The sequence below is a fragment of the Aythya ferina genome (genome assembly GCF_964211825.1).
Source record: "Aythya ferina genome assembly, chromosome: W".
Taxonomy (NCBI): Eukaryota; Metazoa; Chordata; class Aves; order Anseriformes; family Anatidae; genus Aythya; species Aythya ferina.
Window position 1 is genome coordinate 17,422,533 of NC_140313.1, and position 24,753 is coordinate 17,447,285.

Below are 24,753 nucleotides of genomic sequence, written 5' to 3' on the forward strand. Positions count from 1 at the left end.
GGACCAGGGCTAGAGGGTTGGATCAACCAATCCACCCCTTTAAGCTCGGGAATTATATATATATATAAAGACTTTTTCAGGACAACCCCTACAGGAAAAATGGAAGGAAAGTGGATGGGACCATACCAAGTATTACTGACAACACACACCGCCATTAAGATTAAGAAGCAAGCAGCTTGGATCCACAATTCAAGGGTGAAGAAGGTCCCGGCGAGGATATAGACTTAAAGGAATTTCGGCTTCGATCTTTGAATCACTGTGCAGCCCCAGGAGCAGACATGAGGGATCTGCAGCAGATTTGTTTTCTATGTTCTGTTCTGTAGAGCTCAGACCATCAGGTTTCCAAGTGACTTTCCAAAGCAAGTTGTGCATCCACATATTGTTTTTGTGAGCTGCAGAAGTGACGAGCTGTGCACTAACTATACAGTTCACACAGATAAAGGATTGGATGTATAACCTGCGTGATTCTAATTGAACATTCAAACCTCAGATGTTCAGTTTGCACTCTTACTTAGTTACTTAGGCTAAACTCCCCAATCAGGAAATGGAAACACCACTTGTCTGGTTTGTAACTAACGTGCAGACCACAACTGCAACAGTTAAGGTGGAACATAGGTCTCAGAATGAAGCATGAAAGAAGTTTCTCAAATTAAAAAATCATCCCTCACACTGATAAAGCTCAAGAACATGATCCTAGAAAACAAACACAGAACAGCCACCGTCTAACCAAATCTACTTCAGTAAACAGCCAAGGAAGCTTCGTATCAGCTGTTGGTTCTTGTTTGCTCTCCTCTTGTGCCAAAGTTTGTCCGTGTTAAAGCGATGAGGACCCCACTGTAGTGTTAAACTGTGTTATAAGTTAGACCACACAATTTACTGGTCTATTGAAATTATTTTATTAATCAAGTAAGCAGACACAAGCAAAACAGCGCTGGGCGGCTGGGGAGTCTCCGCTCCACCATGGCACGCAACTTCCCCTTTCCAGTGTCGCTGTTTTATAGCATTGAAGTTCCGGCTTGTTGAGACCTGTCGAGACCTGTCGACTTGTCGAGACTTGTCGAGGCCTGTCGACTTGTCGAGACCTGTCGACTTGTCGAGACCTGTCGAGACCTGTCCTGAGACTGCGCAGTCTGTTGTTGGGGGTCGTTATTCTTCCTCCAGTGATCATGCGTTGTGCTTGTGTTCAGGTGGGGGCAAAACAGGATGTCTTGCGGTGGGTGGGTGGTATCTTACAAAATCTTTGTTTTAACAAGGATGTTCACCCAACCCCCCTTCCCCATTTGTCCCCATGTTACAATGCCGTGAGTTGTGAAACCTTATCTCCTCAGTAGATTCTTTAAATTCTCAAGGACAATGAACAAACCCCTACTAATTCATCACAATCCCTCCTTTTTCTTTTTCTAACATATTTTGTTCATTGAATTTTTGCAATATCTGCTTGCTGAGCATCAAAGTTTCTGCGTTGTCCTCCTCCTGCTCAAGAGATTCATACTTAGCACGCACAAGCATAAGATGAGCAGCTTCTAATCAACTTTTCACAATTGCGATTACTTGCTTGAATATACATGGTCCAAAAGTCAGTGCTAATGTAAGTAACAACAAGGGGGCCCTGCTATGGTTGATAGCAGGGTAGTAAGCCAAGGTGAGTAATTAAACCAGGATTCATACCAATTCTGACGAGCCTCATTTTCCCTTTTGTGTTTTTCTAATCCTTCCCGCAATTTAGTCATTGTATCTCTTACCACCCCAGTATGATCTTTACTAGATGGTATTCAGCCACTGTGTGATGGGTATACATATACTCTTCAGTATGGTATAGAATCCTTGGTACAATGACCACCTGTACACAAAAATCATGAGATGTGTTAAACAATTTTAAAAATAGGCAAGGAGTGACTCCCAACAATGAACATACCCACCTAGTGTTATTTGCAGGAATTAACCATTTGTGTGTTTGGTACATTTTTTTTTTTTTTCAGTGGCATGGCACAGATCATTTTTATCTCTTGGAACTGTGCCGATACATCTACCTTTTCCCGTAACTTGGGTCAAAGTTATCCCGATTTCCTGACCCCAACTGCACTTGGAAGAATTTGAATATGGGGGCTTAACACTTACACATAGCCAGCACCCTTCAGTTATCTCCTCGGGTACAACCCCTGTCTTTTTTCACAATGCTTGGAAGCAGTGTGGGAAAGGATAACTCTGTCAACTTATTAGAAAACACTGTAGTAGGTTGGGCAGTCCCAGGTATCTTTATAGTCTGGACAACCAAACCTTCCCCTATTAACTCTTTATTAGGGCCTGACTACCTTGGAAGTCTCGGGTTTTTCCTTCTTTATTAGTATGAGTCCTCCCCTATCTGTTCCATGTTCGTAAAATCTGACATGTTTCCTAGTACCCAGCTAGTATCGTCCAAGTTTGTTATATTTATATATAGAACCTTGCATATTTCTTTATTTCCGTGGAAGGTTCCTGTATATCCTATACCATGCCCTCGCCACCTGTAACAGGGATCCAATTATCGGTTACAACCTTGCAGCCCATATCCTACTTGTAAGAATTTATCCCGACCAGCCCCGAGTGTCCAGTCTGTAGCAATGGTTTCACACCCCCGGTATGCACAATAATACACGTTCAGGCATTTACAGTACCCCTTTCCCAGGTTAGAACTTGGGCAGAAATAAAATCCCATATATTCCCAGCATCGGGGCCTCGAGATCAGCTGACATAGTGTAGAAGTAAAGCTTGCCCCCCCCAATGTTATCTGGGTTGCAATAACCTGTTGATCTTCGAATCGACTTAAAGTCCATTTAAAATGTTGGTGGGGGTGGTGTTGAGTCGCTATGCAGGATGAAATCAGTGCGAGAACCCCCAAATACCGATAGGAATGGCTGAGGCCCATTTCTTTCCCCACTTATTCACTCCTCTGCCTCACTCGTCAGTTGGGTTGCAGCCAACTACGAGGTTTTAGTTCTTCTCGGCAGCAGTAGTGTTCTTCAGGGGAGAGCCTCTACCTTAACCCACGGTACCTATCGAGTTCGTCGCAATGTGAGCTTCAGGTCTTTGTTTCCTGGAGCGATCTCCCACTTCTCGTCACAGATGGGTCCTTTAACACGGCTGGCATGTGTCCATCCTTTCTCCGCAGTCCGAACAACTGTTTCTGTAGTAAGCAAAACAACATAGGGGCCTTCCCCATCGTGGTGTTAAAAAAAAAGTCTCTTTCCAAGTCTTAATAAGAATTGAGGGTGATCAAGTGGCAATTCCAAGTCATAGGGCATACCATATAGCATTTCAAAAGGAGAAATTCCTACATCAGTTCTGGGCTGCATCCATATGTTTAACAGTGCAAGGGGTAAGCATTTTACCCAAGAAGCCTTAGTTTCCAGCATAAGTTTTGTTAGTTGTTTCTTAATTTCACCATTCATTCGCTCTACCTTCCCAGAAGAGGAGGGGTGGCAGGGGCTGTGAAAATCCCACTCAATCTCTAAGGCCTGCTTTAATCCTTGCAGTAAAGCTTTACACCCATTCAGTCACGTGGTCAATTAGGACAAACAAGTAACTCAGTAAAGTCTACCTGTATACTTTGGAAAGGTCAAAGCCCTGGCTCCTGTCCCCCTCTAGATAGGTTACAGAAGACCTTTTTATTTACCCTTTGACATATAGTACATCCTCTGCATGTGTGCTTTCCTAAAGTGTATATTCCTACATAGACATGCTTTCTTAGAACAACATCACACATTGCTTGCACCTCCCAATGACTCTTCTGATGTAAAACAGTTAATATTTGCCTCATTATCACTTTATTCAGCATTTCTCTCCCATCAGGGAGTATCGATTTTCCTTAAAATGATCCACATATTTGTAACATTAATACCTTCTTGGGAGGTTGTAATTGCTCCAAAATCTTTTTTAGAATTTACCCAAATAGATAGGTGGCCCTGTAAACCCCTGAGGTAAAATTGTCCACCTATATTGTTGCTTCCGCCCCCATTTCAGGGTCTTTCCAGTCAGAGGTGAATATACATGTATGTTTGCTCTCAGGGCCAGAGAGCACTCCATTCATAACACTGTTATTCCAGTCTAACAATTTACTATTTGAATGCCCAATTTAATCATCAAATCCCTTCCCAACAAGTTAGTCCCTGCCTTGGGTACATACAATAATTGCCCAGTGATCATTTTATCCCCTAGTCTCAGCTTGGTATTCCCCAAAAGTGGCACTGTTATCTCAGTCCCTTCTACCCCTATCACATTTAGGGTTTCATTAGTTAATTTAATCCCTGATACTTTACAAGTCAGTAATGATTTAGCTGCCCCAGTGTATTGGGTTTGATGGCAAGGTTCGGGGGGGTGTGAGGGGTGTAGGGGTGAGAAACTGCAGTGGCAGCCCCCGTGAGAAAAACCCAGAAACCTCCCCGTGGCAGATAAGGGACAATTTCATCTGGCCCCAAAGGGGCCCACTGCTGCCCAGAGCCAAGCCATGAGCAATACAGTCCGTGCCTCTGTGAGAGCACATCCACGAAAACAAACAAACAAAGAAACAAACAAAAACCTGCTGCTCAACAGCAGTTGGGAGAGCGAGAAACCCCCCCGCAGACACCAAAGTCAGTGCAGAAGGAGGGGGAGGAGGCGCTCCAGGCGCTGGAGCCGAAGCCCCCCTGCGGCCGCTGGAGAGGCCCCTGGTGGAGCAGGCTGTTCCCCCCTCCCCGATGCTTGGGAAACTGAACAAACACCACAGCAAATATGCAAATATCCCAAAACTTCTAGACTGTTACTTAGATAATGCCTACATCACCTTTCCCTGCTCGTTCAATTTCAAACAGCTCTGTTAAATACTACATGCCACACCTTTAACACCTTCAGCAACCCTTTTAACACTTCCTTTATCTTTCTCCAGCCTGTACTTTTCTAATACCAGCACCAAAGGCTCAATCAGGGTCCAACTTAATTCCATACCTTTTCCCTCCAAGATACTGAAACAACATATCAATCAATATACCATATTTCATCCCATTTTCCTTCTTTCCACAAAAACAACATTGACTGTAATATGGTGTTATAATTAATAGTTCCATTTAGGGGCCACTCCGCTCCATCCTCTAGTTTATAAAGTGGCCACCATTGATTACAATATTTGATAAGAGTTCTTTTACTTTCTGTACCCTCTCACCCCACTATATCCCTCCAATGTGTTAGTATACATCCTAGAGGGCTTTTCCTCTGGATTTCTTTGTTTTGAACTTTCCTATTGTAATCTACAGTGGTTAATATTCTACTGTTTTCCTAGAAGCTCTTTACTAGTCAATCCCAATCCCTCCAAAATCCACAATATATAGATACACAAGTAAAATCAGACCACTGTAAATTAACTGCCTGTTGACAATTATACTGAGGACATTTAAACCTGATGAGCCGATAATATGCCTGGGCAAATTTTGTTCCCTTAGACATACACCTCAATGGCAGTTCTTATATTTACATATTTACATATTAACATATGTATAAAAGAATACTTTAACAAAAATGCCCGGGCTTTTATACATGCAATTGTCGTGGTTTAACCCGGCCGGCAGCCAAACACCACGCAGCCGTTCGCTCACCTTCCCCCCTCCCTCTCTGGGACGGGGGAGAGAAATGGAAAATGAAGCCCGTGAGTTGAGATAAAGACAGTTTAATAAGACAGGAAAATAATACTAACAAAATAATAATAACAATAATAATAATAATAATACAATGGTGATAATAGAAAAATAATAATAATATGTACAAACAAGTGATGCACAATGCAATTGCTCACCACCCGCTGACCGATGCCCAGCCTAACCCCAAGCAGTCCGGCCCCCTCCCTCCAGCTAGCCACCCCTATATATTGTTTAGCATGACGTCAGATGGGATGGAATACCCCTTTGGCTAGTTTGGGTCACGTGTCCTGGGTCTGTCCCCTCCCAGCTCTTACTGCACCCCCAGCCTGCCTGTTGGCAGGACAGAGCAAAAGGCTGAGATGTCCTTGGCTTGGTATAAGCACTGCTCTGCAACAATTAAAACATCGGGGTGTTATCAGCACTCTTCTCATCCTAAGCCAAAACACAGCATTCCACCAGCTACTAGGAAGAAAATTAATTCTGTTCTAACTGAAACCAGGACAGCAATATACAATGTACAGTTATTATTCCAGTTAGAATTATTCTTCAGCAGCTGCAAACATTATGCCAGTTGCCATTAAAGCTTGCTTACCCTCCTCCTGTCCTTTTCTTAAAATCTCAGACATCCCCGGAGTTAATGGGGATGGCCACATATTCCATTCCTGACTGGGGTCTCCCCATCGCTATTTCTCGTAGGGGATATAATCCCTCCCATAAAGCAGATTTCTGATTTCTTGCCCTGCTTCTGGTTACCGGCCCCTGTGTTTCATGATCCGATTCCAATTCTCCTGGATTAGCTAATTCGGGGAGTCCATTAAGGACGGGAGCCGTTGGTGCGGGCGGTGGAATATAGGGCGGGGGCGGTGTCGGGACTTCTAAGTCCTTTCTCTTTTTATCCCGCCCTCCTTTTTCTTTTAGAGGATATAGATGTGTCTTCGTATCTGAATTTATCCAGAGGTGTGCATACTTACTTTCTTCCAGACTAAAGGGTTACTTTGAGTTTACATAAATATTTAGACCTGACAAACCCAATCTTCAAAAGACCCAAATACAGGTCAGTAAAGGTGGTCTCCTCGAATCTGTTTACCACCCCAAACTTCAACACAATAATGTATCATTTTTACTTTATTCCTTCCCCGCCTAAAAGGGGAATCCTCCCAATTTTTAATCATTAATGCCAGGGTAACCTAACATCAGACGTTACCCCACCCATGGGACCAGAAGGCTTACTCTTCTTCTGTCCCATCTTCCGGAACACCTTCACACACACACACATGGATCGCTTCCCCCTTTTCGTGGCCCAGTCCCTCGCGGGATGTGGGAACCGCACTACCGAGGGGTCCACACTCGCTTCGTCCGCAATTGGACGTCTCGTTTGTTGTGTTCCGGGATACCCAACCCCAACCGAACGGATCACCGGCCTATACTTACCCACCCCGTGGGTCTTTGTTCGGGCTTCGTGCACAAAGGTTGCCTGGGGTTTACCGGTTTTATTTGCTTGTGTCTAATTTTGGGTTCGTCGGTGAAGAATTTGAATGAAAATAGTCCTAGCGAAGGCCGCTGAAATCAGCGGGGCGCCCCCTCCGAAGGTCTTTCAATCAGATTGCCTTCATCCGAGTCACGGCACCAAATTGTTATAAGTTAGACCACACAATTTACTGGTCTATTGAAATTATTTTATTAATCAAGTAAGCAGACACAAGCAAAACAGCGCTGGGCGGCTGGGGAGTCTCCGCTCCACCATGGCACGCAACTTCCCCTTTCCAGTGTCGCTGTTTTATAGCATTGAAGTTCCGGCTTGTTGAGACCTGTCGAGACCTGTCGACTTGTCGAGACTTGTCGAGGCCTGTCGACTTGTCGAGACCTGTCGACTTGTCGAGACCTGTCGAGACCTGTCCTGAGACTGCGCAGTCTGTTGTTGGGGGTCGTTATTCTTCCTCCGGTGATCATGCGTTGTGCTTGTGTTCAGGTGGGGGCAAAACAGGATGTCTTGCGGTGGGTGGGTGGTATCTTACAAAATCTTTGTTTTAACAAGGATGTTCACCCAACCCCCCTTCCCCATTTGTCCCCATGTTACAATGCCGTGAGTTGTGAAACCTTATCTCCTCAGTAGATTCTTTAAATTCTCAAGGACAATGAACAAACCCCTACTAATTCATCACAAACTGTCATGTTCTGCAGACTCAACCCTCAACATTTTCTTCCACCAACTGGCATCATAAAGAAAACAAAAAGAGTACCAGAAAATTTACCTAGTAGTCGATATGGTTGTGTATGCCTATCCTAATGTTGCCCTGTACTTGAAATCAATTCTGTAGATAAGTTGTGGTAGTGTCTCTGACAGGGCTGTGTGTGAGCCCACTGATTCCCTGGGGAGCAGTTCCTGGCACGGATGGCAAGTCGGCCAAGACCTGCAGCCTTTCCCCACTGGCAGCCTGGATGTGGCCACCTTGAGCTGAAAGGTGAGTGCTTCGTGGTGTGGGCACAGCTCTTTTGCACCGTGTGGCCGTGGGGAATGGTCCAGCCACAGTTAATTTACGGGTGCAGAGTAGCCTGTATTGTTGCTGTCTGTTGCAGGAAGCACGGCCGAAAGCACAACAAACACCAGTATGGTCAGATCATGCTCCATCTTATTGCCCGAATAGCCTAACTTTTATAGTGAATTTAACAGGGGCGGATCGTGTCTCACACAAGATTATTGGTCAAAAGCACTCAGACAAACAACTACAAGAAAACAACCCCACCTGCAAGAAAACAACCCCCTTGTGATTAGCAGTCACGCAGACTTTGTCCTTGAAGCCAGCTGCTGGCAACAATATTTTTCTGAATTCCTCAATTGGGCGATGTGGGAACACTGTCATGGGAACTTCTCATAGTTGCCCTGGTAGCTTGGTTTGCTCAGCTACAGCAAGCCATGGGATCTTTGCTGTTTCAAAAAATCCCTCAACAGCTGTCCTTAATATAAAATGAATTCTATATTAGAGTGGAAAGTACACATTCAGCTTTTGTTATGTGCAGCCTGTCAATGCCTTTAAGAAATCTATATAGTTAACCAAATGTCAACTTCTACAGCCACTACCATGAGAGGCAAAAAGTATAGTAGTATTACAGATCTTAGTTTTAGCCTTTCTATTGTCAAAATCCCCTCAGAATGGAAAAAAAAAAAAAAACACATAGCACAGACTATGCACTGACCTGTGATTTGATTTTTTCTGGGTGTTTGGATGAAAAATAAATAGGTGCAGAAAGCTTGGTAGCAATTGACTGTCCATTTTTCTTCCACAGAGTTGGTCTTCCCTGTACCACGCACATGTTCAAACCATTTTGAGCTCTGTCCTTCAGATGTAGTACTACTTCTCCAGGACTTACGCCTCAACCATTTGTCTCTGTGATACTTTAGCACAATTATTTTTGTTGATAAGGAAGTGCACCAAGCAAAAGCATGGAGGTATGTCCCTTACTCAGGGACATAGGAACAAACCTTCTCCAGGAACAGTAATTTTAGGTCCCTTCAAACCATATCTCTCCAAGACCTTTTTTACCTTTTGTTGATCCTGTTCTGAAATGGCTGAAAAGTGAGTTAGAGGAAGGTAGTTGAAAAGGACGGTTTATCTGAGCGTTTACTGCACTTGAGATCAATCTTACTGACAAACAATACCTGGATAATTAAAAAAAAAAAAAAAAAAAAGTTATCTCAGCATGAATAGGGCCAATTAAATTAACAAATGTGTTACAGTTGAGAGAGAGGTGGAAGTTTTGTCTGAACTGGGTCTGGCAAACAGGCTAAGGCGCAGCTAATGAACTATCAGGCTTGTGTTTTTTGTTTGTTTTTTTTTTCTTATCCTGAAAGTTAGACAGCATCTGGGGTTACAGTGCTGGCCTGCCATCAAGTCTCTTTTAGTTTATAATCTCATAAGAAATTTATTGCTGGGTATTTTTGATTTCTTAATGACTGGTGAGGAATCTGTTCAAAATCAAGCCAGATGTCCTAGAATTCTGAGCATCAAATATTAGAAAAGCCCAGGGAAGAATGAGATACTACCACTGTATTTTTTTGCAGGTGGTAATAAATAAAATCTCTGCATAATTTTTCACTGCCAATCAACTCCCAACTGTTCCTGTGTCTTTTGTCTTCTGTGAGGGATTAAAGTTACAATTTCCTCAAAATGTATTCTTAATTTACCATATTTTTAATGTAAAACTTCAAGGTAGTTGTGCCAAAAGTTTTGGATAAATGTTGTAGTGTACAAAAAATAGCAAATCTGGATGTTTTAGGCTTTATCAACAAGGAATCAACAAAAACAAAGACCAGCATTTGCTCTAATAGACTGTTTTAGACAGCTGCTTCTGCCCCACTGGCTTTCAAAGCAGAATGACTCTACTAAAGTAAAACTGTAGGGAGTGCTCTTTTAGGATGAAGTCTCATAATTTTCTAATTATCTTTTGTAACTTTTATTTCTTATAAGGAGTTTATCACTGCAGTTTATGCTCAGATGAGCAAATGTATTTTGACACAATGTTAACTGGCTTGGATTATAGAGAACATTTTTGAGAGGGCTCTGTTATCCAGCTCAGGAAGAGGCTTTTTTTTTTTTTTTCTAACTATAGTAAGATTATACTTGATACACCCCCTAATATGATATCTTTCATCTCCAAACTACTAGGCAAGCATTCACTAATAAATCTCAGTGCTGGTAAATAGCCTACAGTCATGCTAAGAATCTCAGATCTTGCTTCTGGCTCAGGTCCTTGAGTCCTGCAGTGTACGGTGTATCTTTGGGGCCACATCCATGCTTGGCTGGTCGCTCTGGTCTCATTGGCTTTGTTTTTTCTATGCCAGCAATTCGCAGAGGTGCTTTGCATCCAGACCCACAAGGTAAGATGTTCCTGCAGAAAGGAGCTCCACACTGTGATCTCAAGCTTCTCCACAAAACTGAGTGTAGAGTGAGACAGACACCACTAAAAAAAAAAATAAAAAAAAATTGAAAAAAAAAACACTTTGAATTATAATGTAATAGATCCCTGTAAGGGATATTCAAAACCTTCAAAGCCTCCTGTTACTTTGTTTTGCAATGTCTCTGAAAGTTCATTCAAAGTGAATTTCTGTTCACAAGAAATGTTTGCAGAGAAGAATCACAGAATTTCTAGGTTGGAAGAGACCTCAAGATCATCGAGTCCAACCTCTGACCTAACGCTAACAGTCCCCACTAAACCATATCCCTAAGCTCTACATCTAAACGTCTTTTAAAGACTTCCAGGGATGGTGACTCCACCACTTCCCTGGGCAGCCTGTTCCAATGTCTAACAACCCTTTCGGTAAAGAAGTTCTTCCTAACATCTAACCTAAAACTCCCCTGGCACAACGTTAGCCCATTCCCCCTCGTCCTGTCACCAGGCACGTGGGAGAACAGACCAACCCCCACCTCGCTACAGCCTCCTTTAAGGTATCTGTAAAGAGCAATAAGGTGGCCCCTGAGCCTCCTTTTCTCCAGGCTGAACAAGCCCAGCTCCCTCAGCCGCTCCTCGTAGGACTTGTTCTCCAGGCCCCTCACCAGCTTTGTCGCCCTTCTCTGCACCCCCTCAAGCACCTCGATGTCCTTCTTGTAGCGAGGGGCCCAAAACTGAACACAGTACTCGAGGTGCGGCCTCACCAGAGCCGAGTACAGGGGGACGATCACCTCCCTAGCCCTGCTGGCCACACTGTTTCTTATGCAAGCCAGGATGCTGTTGGCCTTCTTGGCCACCTGAGCACACTGCTGGCTCATATACAGCCGACTATCCACCATCACTCCCAGGTCCTTCTCTGCCCTCATCCAGATCATCAATGAAGATATTAAAGAGGACCGGCCCCAGCACCGAGCCCTGGGGAAAGCCACTAGTGACTGGCCTCCAACTGGACTTGACTCCATTCACCACGACTCTTTGGGCCCGGCTATCCAGCCAGTTTCTAACCCAACGAAGTGTGCGCCAGTCCAAGCCAAAAAACCTCCACGCTCTCCAGAAACCTCCTAGACAGGGACAAGGCTAGTGTCCTGGTCGGGGTCTGCTATAGACCGCCGAACCAGGATGAGGAGATGGATGAGGAGTTCTATAGGCAGCTGACAGAAGTTGCGAAATCTTCAGTGCTTGTTCTTGTGGGGGACTTCAACTTCCCTGACATATCCTGGAAGGACAACACAGCCCTGAGAAAGCAGTCTAGGAGGTTTCTGGAGAGCGTGGAAGATAGCTTCCTGATGCAGCTGGTTAGTGAACCTACCAGGGGTGGTGCCCCGCTAGACCTTCTCTTCACAAACAGAAGGACTGGTGGAGGATGTGATTGTCGGGAGCTGTCTTGGGCAGAGTGACCACGCAATGGTGGAGTTCACTATTCTTGGCGAGGCCAGGAAGGGGACCAGTAAAACCGCTGTATTGGACTTTCGGAGGGCTGACTTTGAGCTGCTCAGGACACTAGTTGGCAGAGTCCCTTGGGAGGCGGTTCTGAAGGGCAGAGGGGTCCAGGAAGGCTGGGCGCTCTTCAAGAGGGAAATCTTAATGGCGCAGGGACGGTCTGTCCCCACGTGCCCAAAGACGAGCTGGCGGGTGAGGTGGAGAGGTTGAGGGCCATCAGGGAGTGTGAGTGAGAGATAGACTTGTGGAGTAACTCCCTGCAGGGCCTCAAGGAGAGGTACCGAGGTGAGACACCCCAAATGGGGGTGGACCCCCTGCCCTGTAGCCGTCGGGCAGAGGGAGGGAATCTGGGAGTTGAGGAGGAATGGAAACAGGTCCCTGCTCGACATCGCAGGCGATGCCCTCCCCTTCCGGCCCCGCCTTCCCAGGTGCCCTTACACAACAGGTTTGAGGCCCTGGAGCTCGACAGACCAGTAGCTGAGGAAGAGGTAGCAAGTGTTCCCAGGAGGATGCCTAGGGAGAGGAGGTCGACTCCACGCCTCAGGACTGCCTCCATCAAGAAAGACAGGAGAGTTATTGTTGTGGGAGACTCTCTTCTTAGGGGAACAGAGGGCCCTATTTGTCGGCCTGACCCTACCCGTAGGGAAGTCTGCTGTCTCCCTGGGGCCAGGGTCAGGGACGTTGCCAGGAAGCTTCCCAACCTGGTACGCCCCTCTGATTATTATCCTCTTTTGATAGTCCAGGCGGGCAGTGACAACATTGAAGAGAGAAGCATGAAGGCTATCAAACGAGACTTTAGGGGGCTGGGTCGGTTAGTGGATGGAGCGGGAGTGCAGGTGGTGTTTTCATCCATCCCTACGGTGGCAGGGAGGGGTACAGAGAGGACACGGAAAACCCACCTGTTAAACACATGGCTCCGGGGCTGGTGCCAACGCAGAAATCTTGTTTTTTTTTGATCATGGGGCACTTTACTCAACACCTGTCCTGATGGCCGCAGATGGGTCCCTATCTTTTAGGGGAAAAAGGATCCTGGGCCAGGAGCTGGCAGGGCTCATTGAGAGGGCTTTAAACTAGGTAGGAAGGGGGATGGGGCTGAAGCAAGGATTGTTGGGGCTGTGCCAGGGGGAACAATGGCAAGGCTGGGGGATAAGGCAATGGCCCAGCTGAAGTGCATCTACACTAATGCACACAGCATGGGTAACAAACAGGAGGAGCTGGAAGCCATCGTGCAGCAGGCAGGCTACGACTTGGTTGCCATCACGGAGACGTGGTGGGACCAGTCTCACGACTGGAGTGCTGCAATGCCTGGCTATAAGCTCTTCAGAAGGGACAGGCAGCACAGAAGGGGTGGTGGTGTGGCTCTCTATATTAGAGAGTCTTTCGATGTTGTAGAACTTGAGGCTGGGAATGACAAGGTCGAGTCCCTTTGGGTTAGGATCGGCAGGGACAACAAGGCTAGTGTCCTGGTCGGGGTCTGCTATAGACCGCCGAACCAGGATGAGGAGACGGATGAGGAGTTCTATAGGCAGCTGACAGAAGTTGCTTCAGAACAGTTGCAGAAGAATCTTCAGCGCTTGTTCTCGTGGGGGACTTCAACTTCCCTGACATATCCTGGAAGCACAACACAGCCCTGAGAAAGCAGTCTAGGAGGTTTCTGGAGAGAAGAGCGCGTCCTAGACATTTCCATAATATCTTCACATCTGTGAAGGACAGAGGGCTTTCAGTACCACACAGGAGATGTTCAACAGCTTGCAAGATGGAGTTCTGCTGCATATTTAGCATCTTTCCCCACAGAGTGAAGTCTGAATGCTAGATAACGTAGTAAAGAAACTCCCATTGACTTCGGTGAGCTTTGGTTCAGATTCAAAATCACAGACTGGTTACAAAGCAGTTTAGGTTTTAGTTAGCAGTGAGCTTTCTGTTTGTCTGATAAAGAAGAAAAGCACTTCCCAAGTACAAAATCCTCACTTCTCAGGAAGTCTTTTACATCATATGCAACACGGAATCCATTTTTAACACCATGAATCTGGCTCAAAGCCAAATAAAAGGCCACCGATATCCTGTAGGAGAGAGAGGAGGTGCTTATATACATACTTGTTATGTGGATGGTGCAGAACAGAAAATTGGTGTGTGGCTTAACCAAGCCCTGCCCGTGTGTATGCAGACCTGCTCTCCTCTCCACTGTTCACCTCTGTAAAGTCTATTTAATATAGTACCTTCAGTGGTTTCTTACGCTGCAGAGAAAAATACACAGCTATGGTCATAATCTAAATGTGCTCAGTGATTGGACTGTGTATATTGAAACCCTGCCAAACAATCTCCAGGGGATTTGGAGAGGTGCTTTGGCATTGTTTGATACTAGAAAGAGGAGCTGTAAATGCTTTGCAGCTATTTATCTACCTACAGCAGAAAAAATGTGTCAATCCCCTGTTAGTTGCTTACCTGCCAGTCTAGAGTGTGTAAATGTACTGATGGAAAAAGGAGTCTCCACCCTAGAACGCCCCACCCTCTCTGATCACAGAGCACAATTTGAGCAGCAGTTGCAGTTTTTTGCAAGTTAACTCAGTGCAGTTACCAGCTCAGCTCCAGCCTAGTAGTAAGGACAAGGGTTTTGTTTGTTTGTTTGTTTGTGTTTTTTTTTCAGAGAAAAACGAGGTCTCGATCTGCAGGGATGTCACTTCCTTACAGGAGGTGCGGTAAGAGATGGGTGCTACAGAGCAAGGTTCATGACGTGAATCCTGTCCTGCCCACTGAGCAATGCACTACACAATGTCCTACCCATGGTGCAATGAAGAATAAACTAAGCCAGGCTCCAAGAAACTCCAAAATGAAGTATGTTTGACACCCAGCCCCTCTCCTGCAGCCCTAAACTTGGCCATTGTGGATTAACAGCACAACAAAGCAGGTTGTCACCTGCTCAGCAAGCAAGCTGGGAAAGGAATTGCTTAACAAGAGGATGGTGATTAAAGGCTCTGTTTGATCCACCTCCACGCTGTATTGACTGACCATGAAAGGAAGAGATTATTCTGCCATAATAAAAACCACTGAGAAAATAAAGTAATTGACAGAGGCAAATAAAGTGAGCAATTAGTCTGAAACCCTTCTGTTATAAATGAAGTCTCATCTCAATCTGAATTTAGTAATATTTATAAAAGGTATAAAAGGCAAGTAAACAGCTCTGGGTGTGCGGGGAGTCTACGCTCCACCAACACGCACACACAAACATCGAACTTTCTAAATATACAGAACATTGCTTTTACATACTAAACTCGAGTATGCCTATACAATCAGAAAAGGTAACAAACAATCCTTTAAGTTCCATGACTTACTAAACTTGACTACGCCTATACATATGTACAATCAGAAAAGGTAACAAACAATCCTTTAAGTTCCATAACTTAACAGTCTCCATTTTCCATGCCTTTTCTTGACTACAAACAAGTCTCCATTTTCCATTCCTTTTGAATAATATGTCTTGCTTTAAGTTGTCAAGCAACTTGGCCTTTGGGCCTTATGTATCCCGTTCTTCCCAGATCGAAGAAAAGCATATCCATCTCCTTTTCAAGGCCAATAGGGCCTGGGTCAAAAGGCACGTCCAGGTCAGCAGGGGGCGTAACAGCAAAAGCCTTCGATGGCTGTAGCAGCAGAGGGGCTGATGGCGTAGCAGTCGGATCAGTAAAGGAGCCCATAGCTCCCTCACTATCTGGCAAACCACACGTTTCTGACTGTGGTCCCACATAGCTCTTTAAGGCCTCAGAGACTGCTCGCCAGGTGCTGAGCAATCCCAATGCAACCTTGTCATTTTTAGCTGCAGAGTCCCACACCTTGACCTCAATTTGGTCCCATGTTTCAGGATCATAAACTGTCCGATTGTTAATAAGGAGAATAAGCTGTAAGGTTACCAGGACAGTCTTTGTTTCTTAGGACGTATGATTCCCCCTAATGCGCAACTGCTTACCAGCGAGAGGCAGTTGTGTGCGTGGGTCCGCTTCTCTCAGCTCAAGCTTCTCTCCAGCTCCAGTGCGCCCATTTCCAGCGACTTTCTGTATGAGCTTCTGTACTGGGTCTGGCTGGAATGTTAACTTTCCCGGCAGCAGCCCATACAGTGCCGTACTCTGTACTTGTAGCTGGAACAGCAGTGTTATCACACCAGTGTTGTGTCTACTGCTGAGCAGCAGTGGAACAGCATTGGGCCTTTCTCTAACCCTCCTAGGGGGTGGGCAAAAAGTGAGGAGAGAAACATCACTAGGGCAGCTGACCTAAACCAATCAAAGGGATATTCCATACCATGTGGTGTCACACTCAGCAATAAAAGGTGGAAACAGGAAGAAGAGGGGAGGGATGGGCTCTCGTGGAGAAGACGTCGGTCCGCGTGCGTTGAGGCCTTGCTTCAAGGACGTGGTCAATCATCGCTCATTTGTGGGAAGTAGAGAGTAATTTCTTTCCTCTGCACTTCCATATAGCTTTCATTTATTTTGTTTGTTTGTTTTCCTCCCTTTTTCCCCTTTTCCCTTTTACTTCCCCTTAGTTAAATTGTTTAGTTCATGGTAGTCTTTATTTAATTATTATAATTATTTCCCTTTAATTAAATTATCCTTATCTCAACCCGTGAGTTGTTCTTTGCTTTACTTCTCCCCCTCCTCATCTAAAGGAGGGGGAGTGAGAGAGCGGTTGTGGGGTTTAGCTGCCCAGCACGGTAAAACCACCACAGCTTCTCTGAGCAGTTTGCTGAGTTTGGCCGAACCTATCTTCATGAGGCAATCAAAGTGCCTGTTCCCGTCCTGGTCTCCATTCTGCCAGCCTGTTCCTCTTCACTTCTTTTTCCTGCTTCTTTATTGATGACGTAACTTCATTACATCGTGTTGCCTTGTTGTTTTTTTTTTAATCTTGAGGACAGGCTCCCCTCTTATACCCTTCTCCCCACAGCAGTTCTTTTCAAAAAACAACTTTTCACTGGTCAAACAACTTTGCAAATAACAGCAACGGCAAACACCCAGAAACATCCATGCCTTTCTTCAGCATGTTTTATCTGTTTTCCCTGAGCAGTCAGCAATCCACGTTCTTTCCAAATCACTCCATGAGCATGTACCACGCCGAATACATATTTAGAATCTGTCCAAATATTTATTTTCCTTCCTGCTGCTAGTTCCAGTGCTCATGTAAGTGCAATTACCTCTGCTTTCTGGGCAAACGTCCCAGGGAGTAATGGTTTGGACTCGATTACCTGTTGAGCAGTTGTAACAGCGTATCCTGCCTTACGTTGTCCTTGTTTTACAAAGCTGCTCCCATCAGTATACCAAGATTCATCAGCATCTTCTAAAGGTTCTTCCTTAAGATCGGGTCGACTAGAATACAGAGTCTCCATTGTTTCTATACAATCATGAATTATAGGTTCATCCAGAGTTCTGCTAAGCTGATTTACGACGTTAGTGACCACAATTTCCACATCATCTTGTTCCACTAATATTGCTTGATATTTTAAAAATCTTTGTGGTGAAAGCCAATGGTTTCCTTTTTGTTCCAAAACTGTTGAGACCGTATGGGAGACTAACACTGTCATTTTCTGTCCCATTGTAAACTTCCGAGCTTCTTGTATATTGATAACAACAGCTGCAACAGCTCGAAGGCATCCGGGCCATCCTTTACTTACTTCATCTAATTGTTTAGAGAAGTAAGCTACTGCTCGTTTATAGGGACCCAATCTTTGTGCTAGTACTCCCAAAGCTATCCCTTGTCTCTCATGAGAAAACAACCAAAAGGGTTTCGAGAGATCCGGTAATCCCAAAGTCGGAGCTTGCATCAATTCTCGTTTAAGTTGTTTAAAGGCGTTTCGTGCTTCTCCAGTCCAGACTAATTTTGACTGATTACTCTTTATCAATTCATATAGAGGCTTTACCATTAGTCCATAATTATAAATCCAAAGGCAACACCAACCTGTCATTCCTAGAAAGGTTCGTAGCTCCTTTACCGTTTGGGGTTCTGGAGTCCGGCAGATGACTTCCTTACGTTCAGTTCCTAGTTCTCGCTGACCTCCCGAAATTCCAAATCCCAAGTAGGTCACGTGTTGTTGAACCGGCTGGACTTTCTGTTGAGAGACTCGATATCCATTTAAACCCAGAAAATTAAGGAGACTTATAGTCCATTGAATACAACTCTCTTTAGTCTCGGTAGCTATTAAGAGATCATCTACGTATTGTAACAAAGCCCCTTCAGTGTCTGGAGGTATCCAAGTTTCAAGTTCCTTTGCTAATTGGTTTTCAAAAATAGTGGGGCTATTCTTGAATCCTTGAGGTAGCACTGTCCACGTAAGCTGTGTCTTTCTGCCTGAGTCAGGGTTTTCCCATTCAAAGGCAAATAGCTTTTGGCTTTCTGTGGCTAAAGGTAGGCAGAAGAAGGCATCTTTTAAATCCAGTACGGTAAACCAGACTTGACTATTCTTTAATTTAGTCAGCAAAGTATAAGGGTTTGCCACTACTGGATGTATATCCTCAGTGATCTTATTTATGGCCCTCAGATCCTGAACTAGCCTATATCTTTTTCCATCTGCCTTTTTAATTGGCAATATGGGTGTTTTGTATTCTGATTCACATTCAATCAATAATCCATACTGTATAAATCTATCAATTATCTCTTTAATTCCTTTCCTATCTTCTATCCTCAAAGGATATTGCTTAACCTTAACGGGTTTCTCTCCTGGCTTTAATTTAATAATTATTGGGGTCACATTTTTAGCTCTTCCAGGGACTTCAGTGGCCCAAACTCCTGGATATACTCGATTTATGATCTCTAAGGGTATTTCACTTTTAGGGTCCGTTTGCATTAGTGCCAGGCTTAACACATTTATTAGTTGTTCTTCTCCTATCCTTAATTCCATTTTCCTTTTTTTTTTTTTTTTTCAAAGATAATTTCTGCTTCTAATTGTTCTAACAAATCTCGACCTAATAGAGATTTTGGAGATCCAGGTAGATATAAAAACCTATGTATCCCCATTTGTTTCCTGTTATAAATGAGGTCTGAATTCAATCTGAATTTTGTAATATCTGTAAAACAAATATTTCTAAAAGGTATATAAAAAGCAAGTAAACAGTGCTGGGTGTGCGGGGAGTCTACGCTCCACCAACACGCACACACAAGCACCAAACGTTCTAAATACATGTATACAGAACATTGCTTTACATAATAACCCGAGTATGACTATACATACATAGAATCAGGATAGGTAACAAACAATCCTTTAAGTTCCATAACTTAACAGTCTCTATTCTCCCAGCCTGTTCCTCTTCACTTCTTTTTCCTGCTTCTTTACTGATGTAACTTCATAGTGTTGCTTTTTTTTTTTTTTTTTTTTTTTTTTTTTTTTCTCCCCTTGAGGGCAGGCTCCCCTCTTATACCCTTCTCTCCACAGCAGTTCTTTTCAAAACAGCTTTTTTATTGGTCAAACAACTTTGAATGTAACAACAACAACAAACACCCAGAAACATCCATGCCTTAACGGCTGGAGAACAAGAAACCACCTGGAGAACAAGAAACCCCAGACTGCATGGAGTCTCCTGAATCACCCTTCTTTGTTAGATAACAGGATGTCTCAGTTAACAAGACATAACATACAGTTGACTCAAGTTATCTCAAGTCTCAGCCTGACTGAGTGTTAACGGATAACGGGATGTTTTCAAATAACAAAATGCTTAAACATAACAGAAGGTCTACAGATAACAAGATGTTGTTTACTTTGTCCTTGCTAACTTTTAATGGTTCCAAAAAATGAACCAAATGAATCCCTCCCTTTAGCATTACTCAGAATTAGAGTTAAACCTAGAGTAAAAGAGAATTTGAGCCCCTTTGAAATTTTGTATGGAAGGCCATACAATTTCTATTTAGTGGAAATGATCTAATGCAGCTGGGATCAGAATATTTATATACTTATATAACTGAACTTCAAAAACAATTAAATAAAGTACATAAATTTGTGTTAGGGACCAGGGTTAGAGGGTTGGATCAACCCATCCACCCCTTTAAGCCTGAGGGAATATATATATAAAGACTTTTTCAGGACAACCCCTCAAGGAAAAATGGAATGGACTATATCAAGTGTTGCTGACAACTTACACTGCTATCAAGATTAAAGAACAAGCCACTTGGATCCACTATTCCCGAGTGAAGAAGGCTCCAGGAGCTCCTTGGAAAGTAACACTAGGTGACCATAAACTGAAACTAAAGCTTAGTCGAACAAAATGAGGACATTATGGTCGGGAGTATTTGGTAATACAGTTGGCAGAAAATTTGTTCATAGAATTGTTTTGTTTTTATGGCTTATAGTTGTAATTGTGATTCAAGAAGGTGCCTCTGTGATAATAGAGAATGGAGGGTGGCCTTGAACTAAAGCCGTAACAACAGAGGATAAGAACTTTAATGGAAAGTTAGCAGTTATGGTCATCTGGCGAACAAATGGTAACTATTTATGTAAACCATCAGAATGGCGAAAATTAGGAGCACAAGATAATGTATCCTTAGCTCTTAGTTGTATGCAAGCACAGTTATGGTTGCAGGCAACGGCTGCCTTGATCATTAGGGAAGGAAGTGAAGGCATTTTTCCAGCTGAAGTCCGAAAGGCAGTTTGGGGCAATACCAATGATTTTGAGAAGAAGTTCCAGTCTTGGTGGACCCTGGTGAATTTTACTTATGATCCCGTTGTTAACATGGCTACTGCCTTCGTGCTTACTATACGTAATGCTACAGTTCATGTTATTCACCCGATCCTTGCACTAGGATTAAACCATGAGAAGACAGTGCTCTATCCTTCGGAGCATAGAACATGGGCACGGATGGAGAATGGGAAATGGCAGTCTGCAAATCTAGAATCATGTGCTACCCAGGAACAACAAGGATTTATTTGTGAAAGCAATACAATTGAGGCTCAGGATGCATGTTTTGACATGGAGCAAGGTATCTGTCACTTTGAAATTCATCCAAATACTAGTCAAAAGACTGTGCTTGTATATGTTGGTCAAGGGTGCGTGTGTTTAAGAACTGCTTGTGATTTTGTAGAAATAGATAAGGAGAATATAACTCTCCATAAAAGAAATCATTCTAATTTTTGTATTTGTAACTTTGTTAGAATCGTCGGGTGTGATTTTCTATATTTGGCACCAGTGGTATCCCACCAGCTGATCAAGTCTAACAACACAATGTATCATAAGTTACTACCTACACCTATTGGGATGAACCTCACACTAGTGAAGCAACTAGTTAAACACCAAGACCTGATTAAAATTTTAAAAGTGTCCTGGTTTCAGTTAGAACAGAATTAATTTTCTTCCTGGTAGCTGGTGGAATGCTGTGTTTTGGCTTAGGATGAGAAGAGTGCTGATAACACCCCGATGTTTTAATTGTTGCAGAGCAGTGCTTATACCATGCCAAGGACACCTCAGACTTTTGCTCTGTCCTGCCAACAGGCAGGCTGGGGGTGCAGTAAGAGCTGGGAGGGGACAGACCCAGGACACGTGACCCAAACTAGCCAAAGGGGTATTCCATACCATCTGACGTCATGCTAAACAATATATAGGGGTGACTAGCCGGGGGAGGGGGCCGGACTGCTCGGGGTTAAGCTGGGCATCGGTCAGCGGGTGGTGAGCAATTGCATTGTGCATCACTTGTTTGTACATATTATTAGTAGTAGTACTATTATCATCATTGTATTATTATTATTATTATTATTATTATTATTATTATTATTATTATTTTCCTGTCTTATTAAACTGTCTTTATCTCAACTCACGGGCTTCATTTTCCATTTCTCTCCCCCGTCCCAGAGAGGGAGGGGGGAAGGTGAGCGAACGGCTGCGTGGTGTTTGGCTGCCGGCCGGATTAAACCACGACAGTCTTTTTGGCGCCCAACGTGGGGCTCGAAAGGTTGAGATAACGACAGATCTGACCAGAGTGTGTTAAACTAAAATTGGTTTAAGTATTAGACCTGCTTAATAGTCACTTGTCATAATGCTGATTGCTTTAATCTCAACTCTGCTGCGCCTGTTTTCCAAATTGAGTATTATAGCATGTTATTTTCCGTATGTGCTCTCTGTCATGTTGTTTATCCTTTCCGGGCCCTGGTTTCAGACCATTATGGTACTGTGTGTTGTATCAGTGGCTTATGAGATGATGAAATATCTGGCCATGACTCTAACCTGGTATTTGTACTCAGTAACATCTTCGATTCTATACTTTGGAAACTGTATTTTGGAATTAGCAATTATATCTGTTGCCTTTTTTCATTAGGGAGTCAATCTGTGGAGGGGAAAGGGGAAGATTTTTTTTCTTACTTGATCACTCACCCTTTCTCCTTCACCACCCCTGTATCCTCCTTGATCACTCTCCCTTCCTCCTTCACCACCCTCTTATCCTCCGAGTTTATTACAATAGCTCTCCAAGATATTGAATATCCTTGGGATACTCAGACCAGCATAGTCTTGTTGTTCTGCCTCCTGAATGCGCTTCAGGTTCTGCTTAAAGTTAAACAACTACTTAGGAAGCTCATCCGGAGATCTGTCCGGACGCAGTATAGTTGTGGGTGGCAGGGAGTATGGGAGGATATGGGCAGGCATCTAGAGCAGTTGGCACCCCCAGCCTAGAAAATTAAACCTAAAGAAAATTAATTCTGTTCTAACTGAAACCAGGACAAAAAGGCATTCAGGAAAATGGAGAGAAGACTCTAATTACTGTCCATCAAGATACAAAGGAAATAAGCAGAGTTTTGCAAAGAGTAAAACGAGACACAAGTTACAACTGGTGGGATACACTTTTTGGATGGTTGCCAACTGTAACTGGAATTTTGAACACATTGAGACACCCAATTATTGTTTTATTGATATTAGTTGGTATAAGTTTAATATTGTCTTTTGTATTACTTGTTTGGAATTGGAAATTGTTACAACGAATGTCCATGTTAACCTCCTTGACAAATGTGCATGGTAAGGTATTGAGGGATACATATCATAAAGACTGGAAAGAAAATTTTTGTATTAAGTAAAAGAATTTACTAGATTTTCCAGAAAAGGGGGGAATGATATAGTATAAACTCACTTTAGGATAGAATAAAGCTTGTGGTTTGATATTGTATAAACTTACTTTAGGATAGAATAGAATTTGTGATTAAAAGTTAGCAAGGACAAAGTAAACAACATCTTGTTATCTGTAGACCTTCTGTTACGTTTAAGCATTTTGTTATTTGAAAACACCCCGTTATCCGTTAACACTCAGTCAGGTTAAGACTTGAGATAACTTGAGTCAACTGTCTGTTATGTCCTGTTAACTGAGACATCCTGTTATCCGCCGACCCCCAGTTAAACCGAAAGACAACTCAGCATTTTTACAGCCTGGAAAACAACTGATTAAGAAAGTGCATTACGAGGAAGACCTACGGCCTTCCTCCCAAAGACCACTGCCCACATCCTGGAGACCCTGGCCCACAATTCTTGGAAGGCTTTGGGCAAGCGCAAGGACTGATAAGCTAATTAGCATACGAAGCGAGGGTAGGCGGGGTTAGGTAATGAATATGTATAGGTGCTAATTGAATATTCATTGTTTTGCTGTATAAATACGAGATAGTTTGTCACTTCGAACATGCACGATAGGCGGAAGGATCCCCCGTGCATCCAGCGCTGCAATAAAGAATATACCACTTAAGGAAATTCGGCTTTGATCTTTAAATCACTAAGAACATAGTGGCAGACAATTTATTAATGTATTTATTAACTGGATGCCATCAGGATACAAACAGCCTGTGGTTCCCCATTTCTATTCAGAAAAGGGGCTAGAATAGAATGAAATAATGAACAGAAGAACCAGCTGGAGAACAAGAAACCCTGAGACTGCATGGAGTCTCCTGAATCACCCTTCTTTGTTCCCTCTAAGCTCTTTTATATTCCTGATGGCCTCGTCGTAAAGAGTCTAATTTTATCTCAATCATGGGGTTTTCCAACCCCCACGGCCACATTCCCAAATCTCCCCCTTCTTTATTAATATCAACCATTTTCTCGACATGAATTACCACTCCATATATAACATTTCTCCAACATGTACTTAAAAGGTTCACAAAAATAAGCCTTTTCAGGTTGATCGGTTGCACCTTTTACCTTAACATAATCATTCCATAGAGGCATTAGTGCTTGATTTAAAACCGAATATGTTGCCCCATATCAATAAGAAATTTCACTTCTGTTTCTCCCCTAACTTCATTATAACCAGTAGAGGATCCGTTAGGGTAGATTCCCCAGGTCCCCGTGTCGTGGTTCCGCTCGAGTGGGCAGCCGAGCTCCACCACAGCCGCTCTCTCACTCCCACTCCTCAAAGAGGAATGGGGAGAAAATATGTGAAAAGGGCTCAAGGATTGAGATAAGGACGAGAAAATCACGCAATAATTATTGTAACGGGCAAAACAGACTCAGCATAAGAAGATAGTAAGATTTATTGCCTATTACTAACAAGCTAGAGAAGTGAGAAACAAAGGAAAGAAACCAAAAGCACCTTCCCCCCCCATCCACCCTCTTCCACCTCCTCCCCCCAAGCGGCGCAGGGGAACGGGGGAATGGGGGTTATGGTCAGTCTACAGCACTTCTCTGCCGCTCCTTCTCGGTCACTCTCGTCCCCTGTGCTGTGGGGTCCCACCCACGGGATGCAGTCCTTGATGAACTGATCCGGCGTGGGCTTCCCACAGGCAGCAGCTCTT

At 43.7% G+C, this 24,753-nt stretch overlaps 1 long non-coding RNA gene across 1 annotated transcript in view; it reads right to left on the reverse strand.

The window, feature by feature from the left end:
- Positions 1-872: 872 nt before the first annotated feature.
- LOC311426382 overlaps positions 873-24,753 on the reverse strand; it is a 281,784-nt gene continuing 257,903 nt past the window's right edge. The window contains exons 2-5 of the long non-coding RNA XR_014686690.1: positions 7,500-7,795; positions 7,077-7,463; positions 1,083-3,231; positions 873-1,036 (exon numbers count right to left, since the gene is read on the reverse strand). This is a non-coding gene — a long non-coding RNA (uncharacterized lncRNA). The remainder of the gene's footprint in view (positions 1,037-1,082; positions 3,232-7,076; positions 7,464-7,499; positions 7,796-24,753) is intronic.